General features: G+C 31.9%; 1 protein-coding gene across 5 annotated transcripts in view; it reads left to right on the forward strand.

The window, feature by feature from the left end:
• The first annotated feature begins 1,566 nt into the window (after positions 1-1,566).
• LOC143234651 (cyclic AMP-dependent transcription factor ATF-1-like) overlaps positions 1,567-12,010 on the forward strand; it is a 33,216-nt gene continuing 22,772 nt past the window's right edge. Inside the window, exons 1-2 of one of the 5 annotated variants that reach the window (XM_076472165.1) lie at positions 1,583-1,724; positions 3,440-3,562. The gene's annotated coding sequence lies outside the window, so the exon portion shown is untranslated. Of the gene's footprint in view, positions 1,725-1,753; positions 1,776-2,979; positions 3,099-3,439; positions 3,563-12,010 lie in introns of those variants that run through there. The other 4 variants (XM_076472164.1, XM_076472163.1, XM_076472167.1 and 1 more) reach the window with 4 other exon arrangements.

Consider the following 12,010-nt stretch of genomic DNA (forward strand, 5'->3'; position numbering starts at 1 on the left):
ATTTTAACGTTATTTTTATTTTTAATGTCACTTATTTATTTTATTACGTTTTTAGTTTTCTTTTGTCGCCCAAACTCTCACTTTCTATCGTATATAACTTTCCAGTAAAAAAGTGCAGTGTTATAAGGAAAAGATGAACTCTGATGATTACAAAAACATCACATGAGTTTTTTTCCCTTTGTGCTCCCTGGGACAGCGGTAAGTGTGCGGATTTAAAATCCTAAATTCAAGGGTTCGATTCCCCTCGGTGGGCACAGTTTCTTTGATTGTTTTTGAATTTTGTGCAAAGCTACGCGAGGGCTATCTGCGCTAGCCTTTCCTAATTTAGCAGTGTAAGACTAGAGGGAAGGCAGCTACTCATTACCACTCACTACGAACTCTTGGCCTACTCTTTTACCAACGAATAGTAGGATTGATCGAGGAATTATAACGCCCCCACGGCTGAAAGGGCGAGCATGTTTGGTGTGACGGGTAGTACAAAATAGAGGGAAACTAAATATTACATTATCATTGAAAAACAAAATTTAAATATGTAAAATAATTACATGGTATGTGTAATAAATTTTCAAAATGACATTAAACAGGATAACGATACTTAAGATGAACAACATTGTTTATTTATAACAAAAACATAAACGTTTTGGATTTATACAGATTTCATTTTCAGTATTTAAAGCAAAACTATAAAGAATCATCTCATCCATAAGTAAGTAATTAAAATACATTGCTACTTGAACGATAATTAAAGACATTCTTTTAGTTTTTCTTTATTTATGGCTGGTATATGTTTACACGTATGGAGGTTGCAAGGCCTCTTATATAGGCAAAACCAAATGCTATCTAATAATTAGAATCAATGAATATATAAGGATTTCTATAAAAACAAAACAGTTGAGTGATCGCTGTGCTACCTCTATCCGCCAACATGTAGAGAAGAGATAGGATAATATACAAACTTATCAGATTTCAGTATTCTTTGACAGGTCAGCATTGATGTGGTATTACTATTTAAAAATCCTTTAGATTAAACATCATTCTCCAATTTTGAATAATATGCATCACTCATTTAATTTCCACATTTTTTACATCTGCAGTATTTTTTATTGTTACATCTCTGCTTTCTATGTATTATCGTTAATGTAGCAATGAATTTTTGTTATTTACTTAGGAATGATGTATTTAAATTCTGTGAATTCCGAAACGTTTATCTGAGTGTTATAAATAAACAACGTTGTTCATCTTAATCTTAAGTATTGTTATCCTTTTTATTGTCAAACGTCATTTTCATTCGAACACTTCGATTACTAATTGTCAAAATGATTTGCAAATAATAAATGAAGTTCTTCTTGAAGGAAAAGCTTCTTTATAAGCAATTACCTTGTATAAATTAAACAGATTTTAGAAACTTTCTCACGTTAAATATTGAACTTTTGACAGAAGATCTGATGACGCCTCCCTAAAAAATGTAAACGAAAGCTCAACAAAGTATGTGTTTTTACATCAGAAAAAGTCCAAACTTAATTATGTCTTTAAGTAATAGATCATGTAATGAAGAAGCAAAATCAGACGATGGTGACGCCACTGCTGCAGCCTATATCAAGTGCAATGGCATCTGTAGATATATATGTATTTTTTTGACGTATGTAATTTTATGGTATAAGTGAATGGTACATTGGTATTGGTATAGTGAGACTTCTATGGTATCTATCGAATTTGAGTGAAATGCAAGTATTACACTAGGCTCTGTCTTTATTATTTTTACGGCTGTTATTCAGGTTTGAGAATGCATATTGTGAAACGTAATATTATTTAATTACTGAATTAGTAACAATAGTAGCACTGTAATATTACTAAATCACTGTATGCTACAACATAGTGCTAAATAATATTTTTCTTATGATTCGTGAAGTAACTTAGAAAGTATCTTACGTTAAATTACCAGAAGTAAGTAGTTTAAAACTGTTTTAAGCTTTAATAGTTATTGTAGGGCATGTTTTTGTAAATTTTGGCATTTGTATTGTTTATGAGTAGATCAAGTTTTTACGTCCCGTAATGAGCTTGTCTGAAAGTAATACCCAGGGTTTTTATTTTTAGTTTTAATATAGGAAACGTTTAAACAGTATAAAGTGCGAAACAGATACAATTAAAAGAGATTGTTGGTTATTTAGTGAATCCATTACAGTAAGTGGTTGTTGATTCGTAACTTTTCAAGTTTTTACTATTAGCTATTTTTTGCTATTACTTCCGTTCCACGAATATCGAATTTGTGTTTTGATTTTGAATAAGAAATAGAGGTACGAAAACAAGTGCTATAGATAAAAATAAATTGGAAAGTTAATAATGTTTAGCATTTCATGATGACAAGAAACGTTATCATTTTTATAAGTAAAAGTGTTAATACCAATACCAGCTGTCCCGAGATACAATGTTTAGCATTGTTTGTTAAGCTTATCATTAGTTTGTGAAACTATATTAAAGTGGACTGGACTTAGCATTATGTTTTACAGACTAATCTAATAGAACCTGTTACAACATTATATATGCTACTAGAGTAATAATACCATACTATCAGTTCTAAACTTTGCTCCTGTTTCAACTTTTATATATTTTATTTAATTATCCAACCTAGTAGAAAAGAAGAACAGTCTTTATGTTTTTGTATACATGTTTATAGTAGTAACATCAGGACTACCAACCTTGATGTTGATGACTGTGTAAGACGGACCTTTTTTTGTATATATATATATATATATTTATAGTAGTAACATCAGGACTACCAACCTTGATGTTGGTGACTGTGTAAGACAGACCTTTTTTTGTATATATATTTATAGTAGTAACATCAGGACTACCAACCTTGATGTTGGTGACTGTGTAAGACAGACCTTTTTTTGTATATATGTAGTAACATCAGGACTACCAACCTTGATGTTGGTGACTGTGTAAGACCGACTTTTTTTTGTATATATATATTTATAGTAGTAACATCAGGACTACCAACCTTGATGTTGGTGACTGTGTAAGACGGACTTGTCAAAGTGAGAATTGAGTTGATGTAAGTGAGTCTGACCCTAAGAGTAATTCCCACTGGTACAGCGGTAAGTCTACAGATTTACAATGTTAAAATCAGAGGTTCGATTCCCCTTGGTGGACACGGCAAATAGCCCAATATGGCTTTGCTAAAATACATACTTAGAGTAGACTTTGTAAGAGTGGCTAGATTTCATTAATGTTTCTCTTCTAGGACAGTACTAATAGTAATACTATATTCAGTAAAGGTAGTTAATATAGTTATAAAACAAAATGCAGGGTGTAATTGGGCATAGAACATTAATATTACTAACAAGTTTAGTGATAAAAGTTTCTCATCCATTGAGCATGAGTCAGTCTACATGCAGGTACAATGTAGACACTTATTAATGAAATTTGTATAAATTAGCATATGTCCAGATACTCATGTTGGCTAGATCTCTACATAAAGGTTCCCTAGTAGGATAGAAGGAAGTCTTCAGATTTACAACACTAAAATCAGGGGTTTGATTCCCCTTGATGGATACAGCAGGTAACCCGATGTGGCTTTGCTATAATAAAACATACACACACAGATACTACAGGGTGTTCGGAAAGTCACTGTACACTTATATATTTATTAACAGACATGTTTCAATATAGAATACAGGAGGTAAATATGAATGACAATTATAAACAATGTTGAAAGTGACCCCTGTTAGCATCAAAACAGGCCTGGATCCTTCTTATTTTGTTTCTAAACACTGCTATCAGTTGCTGGCTTGAAATAGACTGAATAAAATATGATTACAAAACTGCACAGTGACTTCCCAAACACCCTGTGTGTGTGTGTGTGTATGTATGTATATATATAGCCAGTTTGCAAAAACTTATATAAAAGGAACAATTAGAGATATTTGTATGCATGAAATTTTTATATGTAATTAACTTATGTTAAGAATGATTCATAACAAGGTGGTTATGAGATACATAAACTGTTTTAATTGTGAATATATTAATTTTAAAACTACATAAACTATATTGTGTTATACATCTTTTATATAGTTTTGGGCAGAGAGAAAGTGTGTAAGTATGATAGCAAGTGAACATTTAGTCATTGAAATCAGTTCATTCTAATCACTATAAGTCGCTCTAATCACTATAAGTCTTGTTTCAGGACATTATTTACTCCTACTTCTGAAATAATTATTTATATAATGAATGAGCTGTATTGAGTACTGGATTAATTTTTAGTTTTGATCTATGCATTCAGCTTGCTTTGATCAGAAGTTGCTAATTCTGACCTACTCTCTAGACAATCCACAGCTTGACCAAGTCATGTATTATACTTTTGATATTTCGTTAAGTGCTACTGTACCAAATGCTATCATCATTGTCTTGCTAACTGTCGTTTATTTGCAGTTGGCATCAGTTATTATGAATAATGCTGTTAAACTAATGAAGTACAAAATACCTGATGTTTTAAGGTCAAATAGATTCAAAAGAAATAAATTCCAACAATCAAAACTAGCCTGACTATAAGTTAAACTTAAGGTGTACTTGTTGGTATTTGTATGAAGTTACTTCTAGTTTTCTAACAATCAAAACTAGCCTGACTATAAGTTAAACTTAAGGTGTACTTGTTGGTATTTGTATGAAGTTACTTCTAGTTTTCTAACAATCAAAACTAGCCTGACTATAAGTTAAACTTAAGGTGTACTTGTTGGTATTTGTATGAAGTTATTTCTAGTTTTCTAACAATCAAAACTAGCCTGACTATAAGTTAAACTTAAGGTGCACTTGTTGGTATTTGTATGAAGTTACCTCTAGTTTTCTAACAATCAAAACTAGCCTGACTATAAGTTAAACTTAAGGTGTACTTGTTGGTATTTGTATGAAGTTACTTCTAGTTTTCTAACAATCAAAACTAGCCTGACTCTAAGCTAAACTTAAGGTGCACTTGTTGGTATTTGTATGAAGTTACTTCTAGTTTTCAAGTTCTCTTTCATTGCAAATGTCTTAAATCAATGTAATAATTATAAAGACTAAAATCCCAAAACACAGACTTGTGTTCTGAGCTAAAAGTTGACTGTGCATCTAACTTTTATTTGATGCCAGTATCTTAAGAATATTTAAAGTTTCTGTGAGGACTTAATTGAAGACCAGAAATACAAGTAAAATATGTTTTTAATACAAAGACTTGTATAGTTATCATTCATTCTATAGACTAGCCTGACATTACATGACTGTTGTTTTGTTTATGTTTTTAATACAAAGACTTGTATAGTTATCATTCATTCTATAGACTAGCCTGACATTACATGACTGTTGTTTTGTTTGTTTTTAATACAAAGACTTGTATAGTTATCATGCATTCTATAGACTAGCCTGACATTACATGACTGTTGTTTTGTTTATGTTTTTAATACAAAGACTTGTATAGTTATCATTCGTTCTATAGACTAGCCTGACATTACATGACTGTTGTTTTGTTTATGTTTTTAATACAAAGACTTGTATAGTTATCATTCGTTCTATAGACTAGCCTGACATTACATGACTGTTGTTTTGTTTATGTTTTTAATACAAAGACTTGTATAGTTATCATTCGTTCTATAGCCTGACATTACATGACTGTTGTTTTGTTTATGTTTTTAATACAAAGACTTGTATAGTTATCATTCGTTCTATAGACTAGCCTGACATTACATGACTGTTGTTTTGTTTATGTTTTTAATACAAAGACTTGTATAGTTATCATTCGTTCTATAGACTAGCCTGACATTACATGACTGTTGTTTTGTTTATGTTTTTAATACAAAGACTTGTATAGTTATCATTTATTCTATAGACTAGCCTGACATTACATGACTGTTGTTTTGTTTGTTTTTAATACAAAGACTTGTATAGTTATCATGCATTCTATAGACTAGCCTGACATTACATGACTGTTGTTTTGTTTATGTTTTTAATACAAAGACTTGTATAGTTATCATTCGTTCTATAGACTAGCCTGACATTACATGACTGTTGTTTTGTTTATGTTTTTAATACAAAGACTTGTATAGTTATCATTCATTCTATAGACTAGCCTGACATTACATGACTGTTGTTTTGTTTATGTTTTTAATACAAAGACTTGTATAGTTATCATTCGTTCTATAGACTAGCCTGACATTACATGACTGTTGTTTTGTTTATGTTTTTAATACAAAGACTTGTATAGTTATCATTCGTTCTATAGACTAGCCTGACATTACATGACTGTTGTTTTGTTTATGTTTTTTAATACAAAGACTTGTATAGTTATCATTCGTTCTATAGACTAGCCTGACATTACATGACTGTTGTTTTGTTTATGTTTTTAATACAAAGACTTGTATAGTTATCATTCGTTCTATAGACTAGCCTGACATTACATGACTGTTGTTTTGTTTATGTTTTAATACAAAGACTTGTATAGTTATCATTCGTTCTATAGACTAGCCTGACATTACATGACTGTTGTTTTGTTTATGTTTTTAATACAAAGACTTGTATAGTTATCATTCATTCTATAGACTAGCCTGACATTACATGACTGTTGTTTTGTTTATGTTTTTAATACAAAGACTTGTATAGTTATCATTCGTTCTATAGACTAGCCTGACATTACATGACTGTTGTTTTGTTTATGTTTTTAATACAAAGACTTGTATAGTTATCATTCATTCTATAGACTAGCCTGACATTACATGACTGTTGTTTTGTTTATGTTTTTAATACAAAGACTTGTATAGTTATCATTTATTCTATAGACTAGCCTGACATTACATGACTGTTGTTTTGTTTGTTTTTAATACAAAGACTTGTATAGTTATCATGCATTCTATAGACTAGCCTGACATTACATGACTTTTAATACAAAGACTTGTATAGTTATCATTCGACATTCTATAGACTAGCCTGACATTACATGACTGTTGTTTTGTTTATGTTTTTAATACAAAGACTTGTATAGTTATCATTCATTCGTTATAGACTAGCCTGACATTACATGACTGTTGTTTTGTTTATGTTTTTAATACAAAGACTTTTATATTCGTTCTATCTATTACATGAATGTTGTTTTGTTTATGTTTTTTAATACAAAGACTTGTATAGACTAGTTACATGACTGTTGTTTTGTTTGTTTTTAATACAAAGACTTGTATAGTTATCATGCATTCTAGCATGCATTCTATAGACTAGCCTGACATTACATAGACTAGCCTGACATTACATGACTTTTTTTGTTTATGTTTTTAATACAAAGACTTGTATAGTTATCATTCATTCTATAGACTAGCCTGACATTACATGACTGTTGTTTTGTTTATGTTTTTAATACAAAGACTTGTATAGTTATCATTCATTCTATAGACTAGCCTGACATTACATGACTGTTGTTTTGTTTATGTTTTTAATACAAAGACTTGTATAGTTATCATTCATTCTATAGACTAGCCTGACATTACATGACTGTTGTTTTGTTTATGTTTTTAATACAAAGACTTGTATAGTTATCATTCATTCTATAGACTAGCCTGACATTACATGACTGTTGTTTTGTTTATGTTTTTAATACAAAGACTTGTATAGTTATCATTCATTCTATAGACTAGCCTGACATTACATGACTGTTGTTTTGTTTTGTATGTTTTTCAATACAATTACATGACTTGTATAGTTATCATTCATTCTATAGACTAGCCTGACATTACATGACTGTTGTTTTGTTTATGTTTTTAATACAAAGACTTGTATAGTTATCATTCATTCTATAGACTAGCCTGACATTACATGACTGTTGTTTTGTTCTTACTCTAAAGAAATTAAAACAAAAACAAACTTTTGATGCTCAAAGCTACACATGGGTGGAGGGGTGTTCTATTTATTTCATTGAAGATAATTCGTTATCAAGGTCACACCTCATTTACCAAAATATTAGGACCACATTAGATTTATGTAACAGTTGAAAACTTATTACCAGACATTTATTGCATATGGAATATATTTAATAAAATTCAACATGGAATGTTTATAAGTGTAGAAAATAAACAATTTTTGTAATTGGGCAAAATTCTTGTGTATTGTATAAATTTGTAAAATATCCGTTCACTTGTTGAAAATGTATAATAATCATTGTTATCGGACACGTAACTTGCTGAAAATGTATAATAATAATTGTTATCGGACACGTAACTTGCTGAAAATGTATAGTAATCATTGTTATCGGACACGTAACTTGCTGAAAATGTATAGTAATTGTTGTTATCGGACACGTAACTTGCTGAAAATGTATAGTAATCATTGTTATCGGACACGTAACTTGCTGAAAATGTATAATAATCATTGTTATCGGACACGTAACTTGCTGAAAATGTATAATAATCATTTTTATCGGACACGTAACTTGCTGAAAATGTATAGTAATCATTGTTATCGGACACGTAACTTGCTGAAAATGTATAGTAATCATTGTTATTGGACACGTAACTTGCTGAAAATGTATAGTAATCATTGTTATCGGACCACGTAACTTGCTGAAAATGTATAGTAATCATTGTTATCGGACACGTAACTTGCTGAAAATGTATAGTAATCATTGTTATCGGACACGTAACTTGCTGAAAATGTATAGTAATCATTGTTATCGGACACGTAACTTGCTGAAAATGTATAGTAATCATTGTTATCGGACACATAACTTGCTGAAAATGTATAGTAATCATTGTTATCGGACACGTAACTTGCTGAAAATGTATAGTAATCATTGTTATCGGACACGTAACTTGCTGACAGTTGAAAAGCGGGTACCTTGTGTTCTCACGTAGAGACAGTGATGTTCAACGATAAAGCTTGAGCAATTTCTTAGATTTTGAAGTGGGATATATCAAAACATTAAAGGTAAAATCTTATTATCACTTGGTAATATGAAGAGCACATGTAAAGGGTAGGAACTTATTAACAAGTAAAAAAGTAATTTTTAAGCATCATAAGGTAAATGAGGTGCATATCGTTTAGTAGTTGTGGACAGATTACATATCGTTTAGTAGTTGTGGACAGATTTTTTTTATGATTAAGAAAAAGGCCACTTTGATGTATTGGTTGAAAAATGGTCTAACCTGAAGTAACAGTCTCTAGGTGTGTTTCTATCCCTGTCTAACCTGAAGTAACAGTCTCTAGGTGTGTTTCTATCCCTGTCTAACCTGAAGTAACAGTCTCTAGGTGTGTTTCTATCCCTGTCTAACCTGAAGTAACAGTCTCTAGGTGTGTTTCTATCCCTGTCTAACCTGAAGTAACAGTCTCTAGGTGTGTTTCTATCCCTGTCTAACCTGAAGTAACAGTCTCTAACCTGTAACAGTCTCTAGGTGTGTTTCTATCCCTGTCTAACCTGAAGTAACAGTCTCTAGGTGTGTTTCTATCCCTGTCTAACCTGAAGTAACAGTCTCTAGGTGTGTTTCTATCCCTGTCTAACCTGAAGTAACAGTCTCTAGGTGTGTTTCTATCCCTGTCTAACCTGAAGTAACAGTCTCTAGGTGTGTTTCTATCCCTGTCTAACCTGAAGTAACAGTCTCTAGGTGTGTTTCTATCCCTGTCTAACCTGAAGTAACAGTCTCTAGGTGTGTTTCTATCCCTGTCTAACCTGAAGTAACAGTCTCTAGGTGTGTTTCTATCCCTGTCTAACCTGAAGTAACAGTCTCTAGGTGTGTTTCTATCCCTGTCTAACCTGAAGTAACAGTCTCTAGGTGTGTTTCTATCCCTGTCTAACCTGAAGTAACAGTCTCTAGGTGTGTTTCTATCCCTGTCTAACCTGAAGTAACAGTCTCTAGGTGTGTTTCTATCCCTGTCTAACCTGAAGTAACAGTCTCTAGGTGTGTTTCTATCCCTGTCTAACCTGAAGTAACAGTCTCTAGGTGTGTTTCTATCCCTGTCTAACCTGAAGTAACAGTCTCTAGGTGTGTTTCTATCCCTGTCTAACCTGAAGTAACAGTCTCTAGGTGTGTTTCTATCCCTGTCTAACCTGAAGTAACAGTCTCTAGGTGTGTTTCTATCCCTGTCTAACCTGAAGTAACAGTCTCTAGGTGTGTTTCTATCCCTGTCTAACCTGAAGTAACAGTCTCTAGGTGTGTTTCTATCCCTGTCTAACCTGAAGTAACAGTCTCTAGGTGTGTTTCTATCTCTGTCTAACCTGAAGTAACAGTCTCTAGGTATGTTTCTATCCCTGTCTAACCTGAAGTAACAGTCTCTAGGTGTGTTTCTATCCCTGTCTAACCTGAAGTAACAGTCTCTAGGTGTGTTTCTATCCCTGTCTAACCTGAAGTAACAGTCTCTAGGTGTGTTTCTATCCATGTCTAACCTGAAGTAACAGTTTCTAGGTATGTTTCTATCCATGTCTAACCTGAAGTAACAGTCTCTAGGTATGTTTCTATCCCTGTCTAACCTGAAGTAACAGTCTCTAGGTATGTTTCTATCCCTGTCTAACCTGAAGTAACAGTCTCTAGGTATGTTTCTATCCCTGTCTAACCTGAAGTAACAGTCTCTAGGTATGTTTCTATCCCTGTCTAACCTGAAGTAACAGTCTCTAGGTATGTTTCTATCCCTGTCTAACCTGAAGTAACAGTCTCTAGGTATGTTTCTATCCCTGTCTAACCTGAAGTAACAGTCTCTAGGTATGTTTCTATCCCTGTCTAATCTGAAGTAACAGTCTCTAGGTATGTTTCTATCCCTGTCTAACCTGAAGTAACAGTCTCTAGGTATGTTTCTATCCCTGTCTAATCTGAAGTAACAGTCTCTAGGTGTGTTTCTACAGGGTATTCTATTTTGGTATATCATATGACATAATTACAAATCTCTATTTTATAAGTGCTAGTAACTGTTAAAGGGATGCGTGTGTAGGAGTATTTTCACTAACTCAGTAATATTTTTTTAAAGTCTGTGTTTATGCGAAAGGGAACCCTCACTACTCATGGCTGTAATTCAGTCTAAAACTGGTCAAGAAATGGATCTATGAGCTGAAATTATGCACTTGAACAAGAAACTCGGAGCCATTCTAAGAGCTGCTGTGCTGTGACCAGTAAGAGAGAACTGAGCGAGATAAAACCATTAAGTACTTTGAGTCACTCTTTCGTTGACTAGAACCAACCATCCAACTAGGCTTTCAAGCCCATGACTAAATAGAACCCTTGTCATTTGTATACATGTAACCTTAAAAAATATTTAAATTATCTAAATTATAATTAAAAACAAAAGATAAAAGTTATTGTGACTGAAATATAAATAAATAAGTTTAAAACTAGTCGTATCACAAGTTTATTATTGATTACATGCCTTTTTATTTATTTTAATAAACTTCATGATTGTCATTAAAAACCACAACAGAGAATAAATAATAGTATGAATAATTGACATGTGAATTAATAACTGTGGCGATTCTATTAAAATAGTTTATTGATGTAAATAAGTTTTTCAATCTAAACATTTGTTTTGTGAGAATTGTAATGATTCTGTGAGAATTATAACGATCATTCTGTTCACTTATTGTTCTCTAACAGCATACATAAAACTTTAAGAGACAATGATTTGATGAAACAATTCTCAGATAAAACAATTACTGGTATTTCTTGACTCCCGTACCTCAAACTTCAATGTTTTACTTAACGCAGAACCAAGTCAGTATGACAAAACATGTATACATTCTTTACATGATTGGATCTGAGAATACAAGGACCTGGATGTTGGATTAATATCAGTAAAATATAAGCATTGATTGCATTTGTAAGCTTACTGTGAATGAAAAACTTGTTTTAAAAATATAAGAAGAAATTATTTTTACTGACCAATAATAAATTAATTTTTATATAAACAGAGACTGATAGGTTGTCCTATCAGGTGTCTTGTAGATGAAAGTTAGTTTGTGATACTTAGCATATATTTTCATTATATTTTATCTTTGATATCTGATGTCTTTTTTAAATAT

Source organism: Tachypleus tridentatus, chromosome 12 (genome assembly GCF_004210375.1).
Source record: "Tachypleus tridentatus isolate NWPU-2018 chromosome 12, ASM421037v1, whole genome shotgun sequence".
In the NCBI taxonomy this organism is placed as follows: domain Eukaryota; kingdom Metazoa; phylum Arthropoda; class Merostomata; order Xiphosura; family Limulidae; genus Tachypleus; species Tachypleus tridentatus.